Below are 14,359 nucleotides of genomic sequence, written 5' to 3'. Positions count from 1 at the left end.
TATGCTCAACTCCTTTATTGTTTTAGCTAGGATTGGAATCTCCTTTATGGCTTGTAACAAAGGGATTTTGATACAAACATTTTTTAATTCATTTATAAAATCATAATTAGGCAACATGATCTGCTTTTCTACTCCTCTGTCAACTTGTAATCTTTCAGGAAAAGGAGGTGCAGAAGTAGATACCAGTTGCTCAATGATGGGAGTTGAGTTCACTGGTTCTTTCTATTTTTCATTTTTAGTATTTTGGTTTTGGAGAGATGTTCCCTCAAAAATTTTATTGGGCTGTAGAGAATCTTCCTCAGAATTGTCTTGTTCATGAATAACTACAGAAGGCCTTTCCTTTTCTAATATCCTACCAGATCTTAGTTGAACATCATTGAGATCTAGAGGAGTGATCATATCAGTTGGAAATTGTTGTCCTTCCACCATGTAAATATTCTGAGGATTTTTATTGTTGGGGTTTGGTAATGGTTGGACAAGTAGCTAATTTGGTCTCTGCTGAAATGGCAGTAAGAGTTGAGGATTTTTGTTTTGTTGTGGAATTTGTTGTGGATTTTGTTATGGAAATGGTAATGAAAGTTGAGGGTTCTGATTTTGAAGTTGTTTCTGCTGATTTTGTTGTGGAATGTGTGGGGGAGGATAATTCTGATATGATGGAGGATATTGATAATATTGAGAAAATCTCCCATAAGGATTTTGTACTCCTTGAGCCCAAGGTTTAGATTGAGATTGAGGCCAAGGTTGCTGCCAAGAATTCCAATTTAGTGGGGGCTGAAGATACATTTGATTGTTAAATCCATGATTTTATGGCCCCTGCCAAGGTCTTCTAGAGACAAAGAAAAGAGGTTCTTCTGAATTTGGAATTGTTTCTTCTTGAAAAATAGCCTTAAGACCTGGAATCGAAGGACAACCCTTGGTCTCATGGTTTTCTGAGCAAATCATAGTCTCTATAATTTTGGTATACAAAGGGCATTCTCTTAGAGCATGTTTTTTTCTGCATTTTGGACAGAAAATAGCTAAAGCATCAGCCTCGATTTTCTGCTTGTTTTGCAACTTAAGGGTATCTATTTGCTCATTAAGTCTCCCTAGAATATTTGTTTTGAATTCATCAAGAATATTACTAATTTCTACCCTACTCACTGATCCAGTTGCAGATTTATTTACTCTAACAAGAGAAGGATCTCTTGGACCTTTCCCAGTTTTGGATTTCCCTCTTGAGAGATGAACACATAATTCTCCTATGTCATTTAATGGGAGTTGAGAGATATCTCCCTTCCCCATCATGTTAAGGATATCTATCCACTCATCTCTAATGGCTTTTAATAAAAGAGATTTTAAGGTATCTTCATCTAAATTGTCCATCTTTGCTCTTTTCAAATTATAGTTGAATCTCTCAATTAAATCCTCTAAATTTTCATCCTCTCTTTGCATCATTTTGAACACTTCATCTTTGTGATTGGTAGGCATGCAATAATCCAAATACCTATCCAAAAACACTTTTTTCATGTCATTCCATGTTCTAATGGACTAAGTGACTAACCCCATGAACCACTTCATAGGAGCTCATTTTAGTGTTTAAGGGAACAACTTAAGTTTTTGAGAGTCTTCTAAATAATCATATGTTCTACACAAGACTTCAAACTCAAATAAAAATGTTTTGGGATCCTCACTTTTTAATCCATAGAAATTTGGGAGGATAGAAGGTGAGATATTTTTCTTTATGGCATTTGTTTCTTCATCCACTATAGGGAATCCAAAAGAATATTTATTTCCCCATTTCCTCTGCCTCCTCCATTATTTCCTCTACCTCTTCCTCTTCCCCCTCCTCCAAATAGTGTGAATTCTCCATCCTCTCCTTCTTCTGCCATTATAGTTTCTTCAGATTCAGTGTAAGGTTCAACCTGCAAGGTTATTTTCTCTTCCTCTGGTTCTTCTGTTAATGGGATATGGGAGAGAGGTTCTACTTCTTCTTCCTCACCAGGTATTCCTAATTCTTCAACTAAAATGTGCTCCCCTATGGAGGTGGAAAAGGCTACTCTTGTTGTTGGAGACCCAAGATTTTTCTCCTCTAGGACCGCCTTGATAGATGAAGTAGGAGATTCTTTTTGTTGGATTTCTGACCTTAGAATTTCAGGAGTTCTATGGCTGGGAGTATGAGCTTAAGATGGAGGTGCATCTCTTCTTGTTCTTGGTGGAGTAGGTGGTGTTGTAGGAATTGAACTCTTGCCTCTAGCTATAAATCTACCCCTAGAGTCTCTTTCTCTATGCATATCAATTTTTTTTTTGAATGTAAGAGATAAGGTTACCTAATTACACTTCTCCGGAAATGGCGACAAAATGTTTAGTCAATTTATTGTCCTAAATTGCTTTTCATAAATTATCAACGAGGTTCGTAATTTGATGAAGTGTAGTGCACTGTATGTGCTTAGTTAACCCTTCTTACTTCGTTGTTTTGTATTTTATATTGTTTTGGGGGTTTCTATTCTTTGATTCCTAATGATGTACAATTTGAACTATGAGAAACTGAATCTAAACTTCCTAAAGGTGAACCCAAGAGCTTAAAACTAGTCAAAATCTAAGTTAAAAGAAGGAAAAAAACAGAGCATATGTCCTATCTTGTCATCTAATCCTAATTCATGAATCTAATTCTTAAAACCAAAAGGTAAAGTTGTAAGTCATGTTGAAATAAATACAGGGAATGAAATTAACTGAAGTACTTCTAGTTACTCTAACCTTCAATTTTGAAAGATAACCTCCTTGAGATGGAATTCAAGCAACTTTTGTACTTCATGATCTAGAAAAAAAAACTAAATAAAAACATGCAGAAGGTAATTGATTGGTTTCAACCCTTATGTAAAGTGAATGTTTAACCATTTAGTTTAGGATGGATATCAGCTTGAAATGGTGACCAAAAACATTCACTAATACAGTGCATTGACAACCTGAACTAGGAAATAAATAACAAAAACAGTGAGTAAACTAATCAACAATGCATCCTCATTACTTTCAATCTTACTCTGTTTAGAAACAAAGTCGTTTCCTTTATGAAATGGATTGGAGAAACAAGACTACACAATTGAATTCTAACATTATGCTACTGATCAGAACTAAAAGAAATCAAACTACAAGAAATCAACCTAAGTTACAAACACTGCTAAAAGCAAATGATGAAATTAAAACTGAACAAAAAAAAAAAATGAAAAGAAAACCTCCTTCAGTGCAAGGGCCCTCTGCAACTGATTGGGTTGAGCTGCTAACTTAATTCAAAATGCTCCTTCAAATGATCATCAGTCAACACACGGCTTTGTATTATAAAACAGGAACAAAAGTCCAAAATTACAGAGCTGATAAGTCTAAACTTAATACATCAAAAACTTCGAACCCCTTCTGGTTCTGTACAACTGGTATTTAAAAGAAAATATTCATAACTGTCTTTTGAGGAAAATTAGCTACAGGTGGTCTACACGTATCACAACCGGACTGCGTAAATGTTTGATCAGCTACAAGTGACTTGAATTCGAACAAGGTGGTTGCACAGAATCATTGACATGGGTGGCTAATCTGAGTTAATGCTTCAATAGAACTGTTGGATTTATTAATTAACCATGAAAGGGCAGATAAAGCATCCTATTGCTTCCGGGTTTCAAATGTTTGACTCCACCTTTGGCTATGATCTTGAGTTGGATTTTTTATCAATCTACGCTGGGTGACTAGGATAGGATCCATATTGAGACAATTCCAGAGATGCCCATGTGGTTGGTTTCTTCGTTTGACACCTGTAACCTGCTAAACCATGGAAGTAGCTACAGAACGCACAGTTAGCTGCAGAATAGGCTGCGTTCCATAGCTAATTTTCAAAAACTTATTCAAATAGAAAAAACATAAAAGTATAACATGTCAATCATTTAATGTCCTCCTTGAGATAAAATGTATCATTTATGAGTGATGGGGATCTATCTTTTTATGGAAAACAAGGGAAAGAAGTGAGAAAAGTTGTCAAGTAGAGGGTAATTCTGAGGTTCAACACTTATCCACCTCCTAGGACACTCTTGCAGACCCTACTTGTGTTCATTGATTGTATTTCAGCTCTTTTGCATTGAAATTTTGGTCAAAACTGTGTCAAATTTCCTCTTGAAATGGCTCACTATCACCAGCGTAGGCTTGTGAGGGACACAGTGCGATGCAGAGCACCCTTGGCTTAGGGATAGTGGTTTGAAGCACACTGTCTCCCATTCAAGGCTGCGCTAATCCTCCTAGGATCAATTTCCCACCTTTGGAATGAGTTTTTGCCAACTTTTCTCTGTTTGTTTGCTTGTTGATTGATCAATGAATGTCATGTCTCAGAGAACAAGTTTCTATCTCCTTTTCTAGCCCTACTTTGACTTGATTGATTAATGTTTCTTAAATGTTTTCTTTGTCATTATCAATCCATAGTCAAAGTTAGAATATAGTTGATTAATCTTTGTTCGAAAGAAAGTGTCGTAAAAGTCTTCTTTTCCTTCGAAATAGAACTGTCATAAAGTCTTCGTTCTTGTTAAATATTGATTGATTGTATGTGCATTAGTTTCCTTTTTGTTCACATTCACATTAAGGAAATCAAAAAGAAATACATGCATGTTGCATTGAAAAATTTTGTGTGTGCTCATAGGAATAGTTTAGGGAAATTGCATTAGATTGTGCTCTTTTCTCTTTGATTGAAAGAAATCTGATTGCTCTATCCCTAGTAGCTAGGATTTTCATTGTTAAATTGAATTGAAAGAATGCTTATCATGATAGTTGCATTCCTAGGAATTTCAGAATACATCATGTGGTGAACTTGAAAGGAAAATTCCTAAGTAACATCAACTTAAAATTAACATCAATTTACCTAATGGAGCATTGTTATTAATGAAAAGCATTTAGTGGTTCTAGGCTAGAAACGTGTTCCGGCGTCGTAAAACAAAGCAGTTGTTGCTAACTTATCTGCAATACATCCCGAGTGTGATACCTCATTCCACACACGTGAGTATATCATAGCTCATCCATGTACCTTCGGGTATATAGGGCGATGTTACAGTACGTAAAGTATATGGGAATGCTCTCACTATGCAGTTTTGCATTAGACATCGCTTATACGAATTGGGCCTCCATGTACTTTCGGGTATATATGGGAGGACAACAATAGGTTGCTATCCATCCTTACGTAACCAAGTCTACTACCTTGTACACTGCGATACACCAAACACAGCATTCGGGGAGATTTCCTGCTCGTAATTCTTGGTTCGCTAGGAGGTATTCTGCAGTTCATAGTTTCTCGGTAAACCTTTTGCCTAGATTATCCTTCTTTTGTTTTGTTATGTTACTTTGATTAAAATAAAATTAATTGACTGTGAATAACATCCTCCACACTCACTCCTTAGTTAATCTTAGGTTGAAACATATGGTAACAACTCCGGAGTCCACCGATCAAGGAATTCCTTTTGATGGGAATCCTAGTCCTTTTCCTCCTTTTGGAAATATTGGTGCTCCATATATGGCTACATTTTCCTTTCTGGGATTTACCATTGGCTTGCTAATATGGTTTTTTTCAAACTCCTTGGTTCAAAATGTCGTGATTTCTCTGCATTTGAGTACTCCTCTAACTGGACAAAATCAACTTCCAGTTGATCCTAAAGTTGACCCTTTGCCTTCTTCCTCAGTTATTTCTTCCTCCCCTTCTTCCTCTTCGCCTGGTGAAAGTATTAGTGCTAGTAACCAGGTGGCTAAGAAGGAGAAGAAAGGGAAGAAGAAGAAGAAGAAGCAAATTCAGCAAAGGGGAAACCAAGAAACCATTGATTTGAGTGCAACATCTGATGAGAAACCATTCGTCAAGCCTCACAAAGTTCGATATCCATGCAAACTTTGTGCGGGAGACCATCTTCTTCGAAATTGTTCTGGTATTCCTTAGATCTTAGAATAATGGTCTTCTCGTTCACATCATCTTGTGTCATCAACTTCTGGAGATCATGCTGGTGACACACCATCAAATAGTGGTAGTAAAGTTCATGGAACCAAGGGTAAAGTAAAGTTTCCCTGTAGGTTATGTGAAGGGAATCACCCCATTCACCTTTGTCCCTATCTGGATGAATCCCAAAAAGTGTTGGATAACCATCCTGCTTCACTGCAAGGACTTCCATCTAGTTATAAGAGACTCTCCCTTAATCCTTCACTAGTTGATGAATTGATTGACTCAAATCAACCTTCGATCAAACCCACTCTCTGTGAAAGTGAATCCTATGAGTCTATACCCAACCCAAATCAACAGGTCGAGGTAACAGTTGACCCGATTTCACCTTCAGTTAATCGTACCTCTCCCGAAGAGAGTGAGTATGATACCACTCAGGTTCATTTTGTTTCTTCAGATTCTAATGAGCTTGGAGACAACCCTCCTGTTCCATCAAGACGGGATGAAAATCCTCCCGTTCTCGTAACACAAGGGGATAATACTCTCGTTTCTACGGTACCCCCTCCAAGTAGTTTGGTCACTTCCTTTGATTGGAATCGACTATCAGGATGTCGTCTTCCTTCTTATGTGCCTTTCGAGATCATAGTACAGGTTTGTAATATGATTGTATGTGGCACTATTATAGATGAAGGTGCATTTGTGAGTATCCTTTCCTCCACTGCTTGGAAAGTGCTCCATTCGCTACCACTTGTGCCTGTTACCCAGAATCTGTTGGATTTTAACAGAGGAATCAGTCAACCATTAGGGATCCTTCCTCAGTTACCTATTACTTTGGGAGGAAAAATCATTTATCTGAATGTGATGGTAGTCCCAGGCCCTTTATATTACAATTTACTTCTTGGGCATGACTATGTTTATGAGATGGGAGCTATTGTTTCAACACTCTTTCGAGTGATTTGTTTCCCGCATGAAGGCAAAATTGTCACCGTTGACCAGCTTTCATTTCCCAGTCCAAATATGGCTTCCAGTCAACCATCTTCCCTAAATGATCCTTTTGTACCAATGGTATCATCCCCGCCACGGGTTAATTATGTGGCAACCTGTTCCATGCCCACATCAATTGACGATCAATTCAGTGATGTTGTACATTATGTTCTAGGGGGATTGGAATCAGATCTCTCTAATGGATTCTTAGCTACGGATCCCTTCCAAAGCATTATTCTCTCATCTAATGAGAACCTCTTGGAAGTCATGACCTCTTATGGGTTGTGAACATAGGAATATGAGGATAATTCTTTTACTGTGTCAACCTCATTAAAAAATGAAACAGCTCCCATGAGGACAGTTCCTTGTCTTGTGTCAAGCTTGTTAAAAAATGAAACAAGGAGTATGAGCATAGTTCCTTGTCTTGTGTCAAGCTCGTTAAAAAAATGAAACAAGGAATCTAAGCAGAGTTCCTTGTCTTGTGTCGAGCTCATTTAAAAATGAAACATGTTCCCCTGGAGCAAAGTTCCAAGTCGATTCTTTGAGTAGATCTCGTAAATGAACTTTCATTCCATCCACCTTATAGCCACGAGTAGTCTACTTAGGTGAATGTAATGAAGCTTGGGGGGAATGCACCTAATGGTAAAGTCAAGTTTCCCTGTAGGTTATGTGAATATAATCACCACATTCACCTTTTCCCCTATCTAGACGAAGCCAAAAAGGTGTTGGATAATCGTCCTGCTTCACCGCAGTGACTTCCATCTCATTACAGGAGACTCTCCCTTTCATCATGTTGGGGGCATGTAACCCAAATGTCAAGCATAGTTTTTTCATTTTAATCTTGTGTAAAAATGAAACTAAACTCAAGCATAGTTTTTCGTTTCAAGCTTGTGTAAAAATGAAACTGAATTCAAGCATAGTTCTTCGTTTTAAGCTTGTGTAAAAATGAAACTGAATCCAAGCATAGTTTTTCGTTTCAAGCTTGTGTAAACATGAAATTGAATCCAAGCATAGTTCCCAATGGTTCAAGCTTCTGTAAAAATGAACCCATCTCCATTTTAACCCTCGTGATTGCCATTCTATCAGCCTCTTCTGTCAGATGAGCCTTGGTTTTTCTCCTTCCATCGTCACTATCTGCTTGGCCGATCATACGCTTTCACTTGGTTGTTTTACCTTTTTGAGGAATAGTTGCAATGAGTGGTCTTATTAGCCAGCCTCTTCACATAAATCAACATGTTTTGATAAGTTCCAACATCACCAAAACCAGTTTTTATCCTAGACACCACTCGTTCCTCAAAACGGATTCATCTTTAAGCTCTTTTCAGACTCTCGAAATATGAAAAGATTGTCGAGCGCTTGTCCTTTTCAGCTCGTTAACTAATTGGAAATGACATCTACTCAGTATAAGTTTAACCCTTTTCTAGGCTGAGATAGATTAACTACGAAAAAGGAATTCATTGACCGAACATGGTCAATAGGTTCTCTCTCATATTGTTTTATGCTTTTCCATGCTTGAGAGACAAATCAACGAAAAAGAACTTGTGGAGTTTTCTTTTTGTCTCTTTTAAAACTCTATAAACATGAAAAGGATCGAGTTATCTTTGTCGTTAAACTCATTAAAACATCAAATAGCGACAAACTTGTCCATGTAGACAAGACCGAGTTTCACCTTCGCTAGACTCGTTAAAACATCACATAGCGATGGATTCACCCAAAGGGTGGAATTATACAATAAGCATATGTTATCCTCCTCAATATTGATAAAAAATAAAGAGGTACTGGTCAGCAATGACTGGGAAAATGGGAAAAATGGGTAAACCACTTTATGGAAGCAGGTCGCTCTTGAACATGACACTTTCACTTCATCTTCGTGACTATTTGGGTTGGGTTATCTGCTTAACAGTTATCATACCTATGGTCTATCACACCATCCATCACTTTTGGTTTTGGGTCAATGCTTCCAATTCATTCAGACTATATGGGTTGAGTTATCTGCTTGATGGTTATCATACATATGGTCTATCACACCATCCATTACTTTGGTTTTGGGTCAATGCTGCCAATTCATTCAGTGTCGTCGATATGTTCAAGAGAAGTCATTCGGTTAAAATTGATCCTTTGTAATACTCATAAACCTTCATTTTCATGACCGCCATTCCTGAACCTTGTGTCATCAGTCAAATTTCATCTCCAAAATCATTACACTCGTTTCTTTTCATTGGTGTGGGATACATCAAGTCCCTCCTGCAATGAGTCGCTTCTTGTCGACATCAACGCATTATCCAAGAAGTTGACTTAGAAACACCCTTCCAGTAACTTGAGGCTTGCATACATCAATGGCAGGTTTCTCACTTTCGGTGATAGGTTGACATCAATGGCCTTCGACCGAAAGACTTTGTATGGTGTTCGACATCAAATCATCCATTCACACCATGAAGAATGTACTACAATACCTTGAGCATCATTATCATTATCGGTGATTTCTCTCTCATCTCTTAACAGCTTACATAATTGGTTGGTAATCATTGGCGACCATACTGGGGAAGATCATCCTTCCTAGTAGCTTATCCACATCCTAGGACACTCTTGAAGACCCTAATTGTGTTCATTGATTGTATTGTAGCTCTCTTGCATTGAAATTTTGGTCAAAACTGTGTCAAATTGCCTTTTGAAATGGCTCACTGTCAACAGCGCAGGCTTGTGAGCGACACAGTGCACTGCAGAGCACCCTTGTCTTAGGGACAGTGCTCTGAAGCGCAAATGTCTCCCATTCAGGGCTGTGTTGATCCTCGTAGGGTCAGTTTCCCACCTTTGGAATGTGTTTTTTCCAACTTTTCTCTATTTTTTTGCTTGCCGATTGATCAATGAATGTCATGTCTCAGAGAACAAGTTTCTATCTCCTTTGCTAGCCCTTATTTTATTTGATTGATTAATGTTTCTTAAATGTTTTCTTTGTCATTGTTGATCCATAGTAAAAGTTAGAATATAGTTGATTAATCTTTGTTCGAAAGAAAGTGTCGTAAAAGTCTTCTTTTCCTTCGAAACAGAACTGTCATAAAGTCTTCGTTCTTGTTAAAGATTGATTGATTGTATGTGCATTAGTTTCCTTTTTGTTCACATTCACATTAAGGAAATCAAAAAGAAATACATGCATGTTGCATTGAAAAATTTTGTGTGTGCTCATAGGAATAGTTTAGGGAAATTGCATTAGATTGTGCTCTTTGCTCTTTGATCAAAAGAAATCTAATTGCTCTATCCCTAGTAGCTAGGATTTTCATTGTTAAATTGAATGGAAAGAATGCTTATCATGATAGTTGCATTCCTAGGAATTTCAGAATACATCACGTGGTGAAATTGAAAGGAAAATTCCTAAGCAAGATCAACTTAAAATTAACATCAATTTACCTAATGGAGTATTGTCATTAATGAAAAACATTTAGTGGTTCTAGGCTAGAGACATGTTCCGGTATCGTAAAACAAAGCAGTTGTCGCTAACTTGTCTGCAATATATCCCGAGTGTGATACCTCATTCCATGTATGTGAGTATATCGGATCTCATCCACGTACCTTCGGGTATATAGGGTGGTGTTACAATACGTAAAGTATATGGGAATGCTCTCACTATGTGGTTTTGCATTAGACAGTGCTTATACGGATTGGGCCTCCACGTACTTTCGGGTATATATGGGAGGACAACACTAGATTGCTATTCATCCTTAGGTAACCAAGACAGCTTCCTTGTACACTGTGATACACCAAACACAGCATTCGGGGAGATTGCCTGCCTATACTTCTCGGTTCATCGGGAGGTATTCTACAGTTCATAGTTGCTTGGTAAACCTTTTGCCTAGATTATCCTTCTTTTGTTTTGTTATGTTACTTTGATTATGTCATCCTGCACGCTCACTCCTTAGTTGATCTTAGGTTGAAACATATGGCAACAACTCTGGAGTCCACCGATCAAGGAATTCCTTTTGATGGGAATCCTAGTCCTTTTCCTCCTTTTGGAAATATTGGAGTACTAAATCATATGTACAATGGATTTAAATTGATGGTCATTCCGATCATGGATCTATATCTATAGACCACTATCTATGTACATGTAATGAAAGTTTATACGCTAAGCATGGGTATGCCTTCCCTCAGCAATTCATGTAAAAATCAAATATCATGATATATGTATTGTAATTGATGCAGGTCACCTTCCACTTCGAAACCTCCTCATCACATCGTAAAGTTAAGTTTCCCTATAGGTTATGTGAAGGGAATCACCCCATTCACCTTTGTCCCTATCTGGATGAAGCCAAAAAGGTGTTGGATAACCATCCTGCTTCACTGCAACGACTTCCATCTGGTTACAAGAGACTCTCTCTTTCATCATGCTAGGGGCATGTAAAACAATCTCAAGCATAGAATTTTCGTTTTAAGCTTGTGTAAAAATGAAACTGAACTCAAGCATAGTTTTTCATTTCAAGCTTGCGTAAAAATGAAATTGAATTCAAGCATAGTTCTTCGTTTTAAGCTTGTGTAAAAATGAAACTGAATCCAAGCATAGCTTTTCATTTCAAGCTTGTGTAAACATGAAACTGAATCCAAGCATAGTTCTCGATGGTTCAAGCTTGTGTAAAAATGAACCCATCTCCATTTTAACCCTCGTGATTTCCATTCTATCAGTGTCTTTTGTCAGATGAGCCTTGGTTTTTCTCCTTCCATCGTCGCTATCTGCTTGGCCGATCATACGCTTTCACTTGGTTGTTTTACCCTTTTTGAGGAACAGTTGCAATGAGTGGTCTTATTAGCCAACCTCTTCACAAAAATCAACATGTTTTGAGAAGTTCCAACATCACTAGAACCAGTTGCTATCTTAGACACCACTCGTTCCTCAAAACGGAGTCCTATTCAAGCTCTTTTCAAAATCTCGAAATATGAAAAGATTGTCGAGCGCTTATCCTTTTCAGCTTGTTAACGGATTGGAAATGACATCTACTCAGTATAAGTTTGTTGAGCCTGATAGTGCACCCTATGGATCTTACAAATGAGATTTTAATGGCCCAACCCCCTATGGACCCTTTTTCGGGCTGAGATAGATTAACTACGAAAAAGGAATTCGTTGACCGAACATGGTCAATAGGTTCTCTCTCGTATTGTTTTATGCTTTTTCGGGCTTGAGAGACAAATCAACGAAAAAGAACTTGTGGAGTTTTCTTTGTCTCATTTCAAACTCTTTAAACATGAAAAGGACCGAGTTATCTTTGTCGTTAAACTCATTAAAACATTAAATAGTGACAAACTTATCCATCTAGACAAGACTGAGTTTCACCTTCGCTAGACTCATTAAAACATCACATAGCGATGGATTCACCTGAAGGGTGGAATTATACAACAAGCAAATGTTATCCTTCTCAAGCTTGATAAAAAATAAAGAGGTACTGGTCAGCAATGACTGGGGAAAATGGGAAAAAGGGGTAAACCACTTTATGGTAGCAGGTCGCTCTTGAACATGACACTTTCACTTCATCTCCATGACTATTTGGGTTGGGTTATCTTCTTGACGGTTATCATACCTATGGTCTATCACACCATCCATCACTTTTGGTTTTGGGTCAATGATGCCAATTCATTCAAACTATTTGGGTTGGGTTATCTGCTTGATGGTTATCATACCTATGGTCTATCACACCATCCATTACTTTGGTTTTGGGTCAATGCTGCCAATTCATTCAGTGTCGCTGATATGTTCAAGAGAAGTCATTCAATTAAAATTCATCCTTTGCAATACTCATAAACCTTCATTTTCATGACCGACATTCCTGAACCTTGTGTTGTCAGTCAAATTCTGTCTCCAAAATCATTACACTTGTTTCGTGTCATTGATGTGGGATACATCAAGGCCCTCCTGCGACGAGTCACTTCTTGTCGACATCAACACATTATCCAAGAAGTTGACTTAGAAACACCCTTCCATTACCTTGAGGCTTGCATACATCAATGGCATGTTTCTCGCTTACGGCGATAGGTTGACATCAATGGACTTCGACCGAAAGACTTTGTATGGTGTTCAACATCAAATCATCCATTCACACCATGCAAAATGTATGGCAGTACCTCGAGGATCATTATCATTATCGGTGATTTCTCTCACGTCTGTTAACAGCTTACATCATTGGTTGGTAATCAGATGATGTCTTCCCATGTTCGACTTCAGATCACATATTCACATGGTTAGACTCATACTTGAGCGAACGATTGAACCAGATAGAAGACCCCAAATCTAGTTTCATCCATCCGGGCTGCTATTTCAGGAGTACTAAATCATATGTACAATGGCTTTACATTGATGGTCATTCTGATCATGGATTTATATCTGTAGACGGCTGTCTATGTACATGTAATGAAAGTTTATATGTTGAGCATGGGTGTGCCTTCCCTCAAAAATTCATGTAAAAATCAAATATCATGATATATGCATTGTAATTGATGCAGGTCACCTTCCACTTTGAAACCTCCTCATCACATCATAAAGCATTTCATTCGACATTTGCATTTTTCGACTTCATGCTTTAGGGGGCAGTTGTTACAGATCAATTTGGGCACATCACTCCCATCATCCAGATCAGTGTTTTAGGGCTCATCAAACCCTAATTTCAATTGCTACATGCCCTAAACAAGTCACCCTTTTGAATGCCTGCTTCCCAGACAGTTTCATGACTTGAAGACATCCTGAAATGACCTCTAGAGGGACCAGCGCAAGTAGACCCATGTAAGGGTGCTTTGCAGAGCAGTTGAGTCCATGCCAAGGTGCTTTATAGAGCACTTAGGCCCTCTTTCACTTTCATTGGGCGAGATTGAGCGAAATTCACATAGGGGTTTTGGGAATATTCTTATCTTTTGGAGACATCTAGAAGGTTCCCTCACTTATCAACTCCTATGAGCTCGAAAATGGACGAGAAATGAGTTAAGATGCATCCTATCCTCTCATCCCTTCCTCCATGGAACTAATTCTAAGCATGGAAGGCCATTCAATACCACCATTTATTACATAACCACCTTCATCCTCCTATAAATTGAACACTCATATAAGTGATCAGGGGCTAGACTATGTTGAATTGTAAGGAGATAATGTTGCTACGAGAATTGGCTTTGAAGCAAGTATTGTAATGCTACAAGTTTGTCATGATTTTGATGTGATGTGGATGGGATCCAAGCTGGAGGAATGACTTATGGTTGTAATTCCTTCTTCTATTCAATAAAGTATTTGAACCTTTTTCCCATATGTTTGTATTGTTATATGATGCTTATATGTGTGAAATGTATCTGATTCCATTCATTTGTATTCAATAGATCTTTTGCTTTGATCGGTTCTTTTTCTTCTGTTTGTGTTTACAGCTACTTCTCAAGCGTGTTAAGTACGAGAAGGAGCGACAGGATCGATACAAAGGAGACAAGAGGAAA

The sequence above is a fragment of the Pinus tabuliformis genome, chromosome X, assembly GCF_031772625.1.
Source record: "Pinus tabuliformis cultivar Carrire ecotype Pingquan chromosome X, CPIR1, whole genome shotgun sequence".
NCBI lineage: Eukaryota > Viridiplantae > Streptophyta > Pinopsida > Pinales > Pinaceae > Pinus > Pinus tabuliformis.
Note: the sequence above shows the minus strand (reverse complement) of the source record.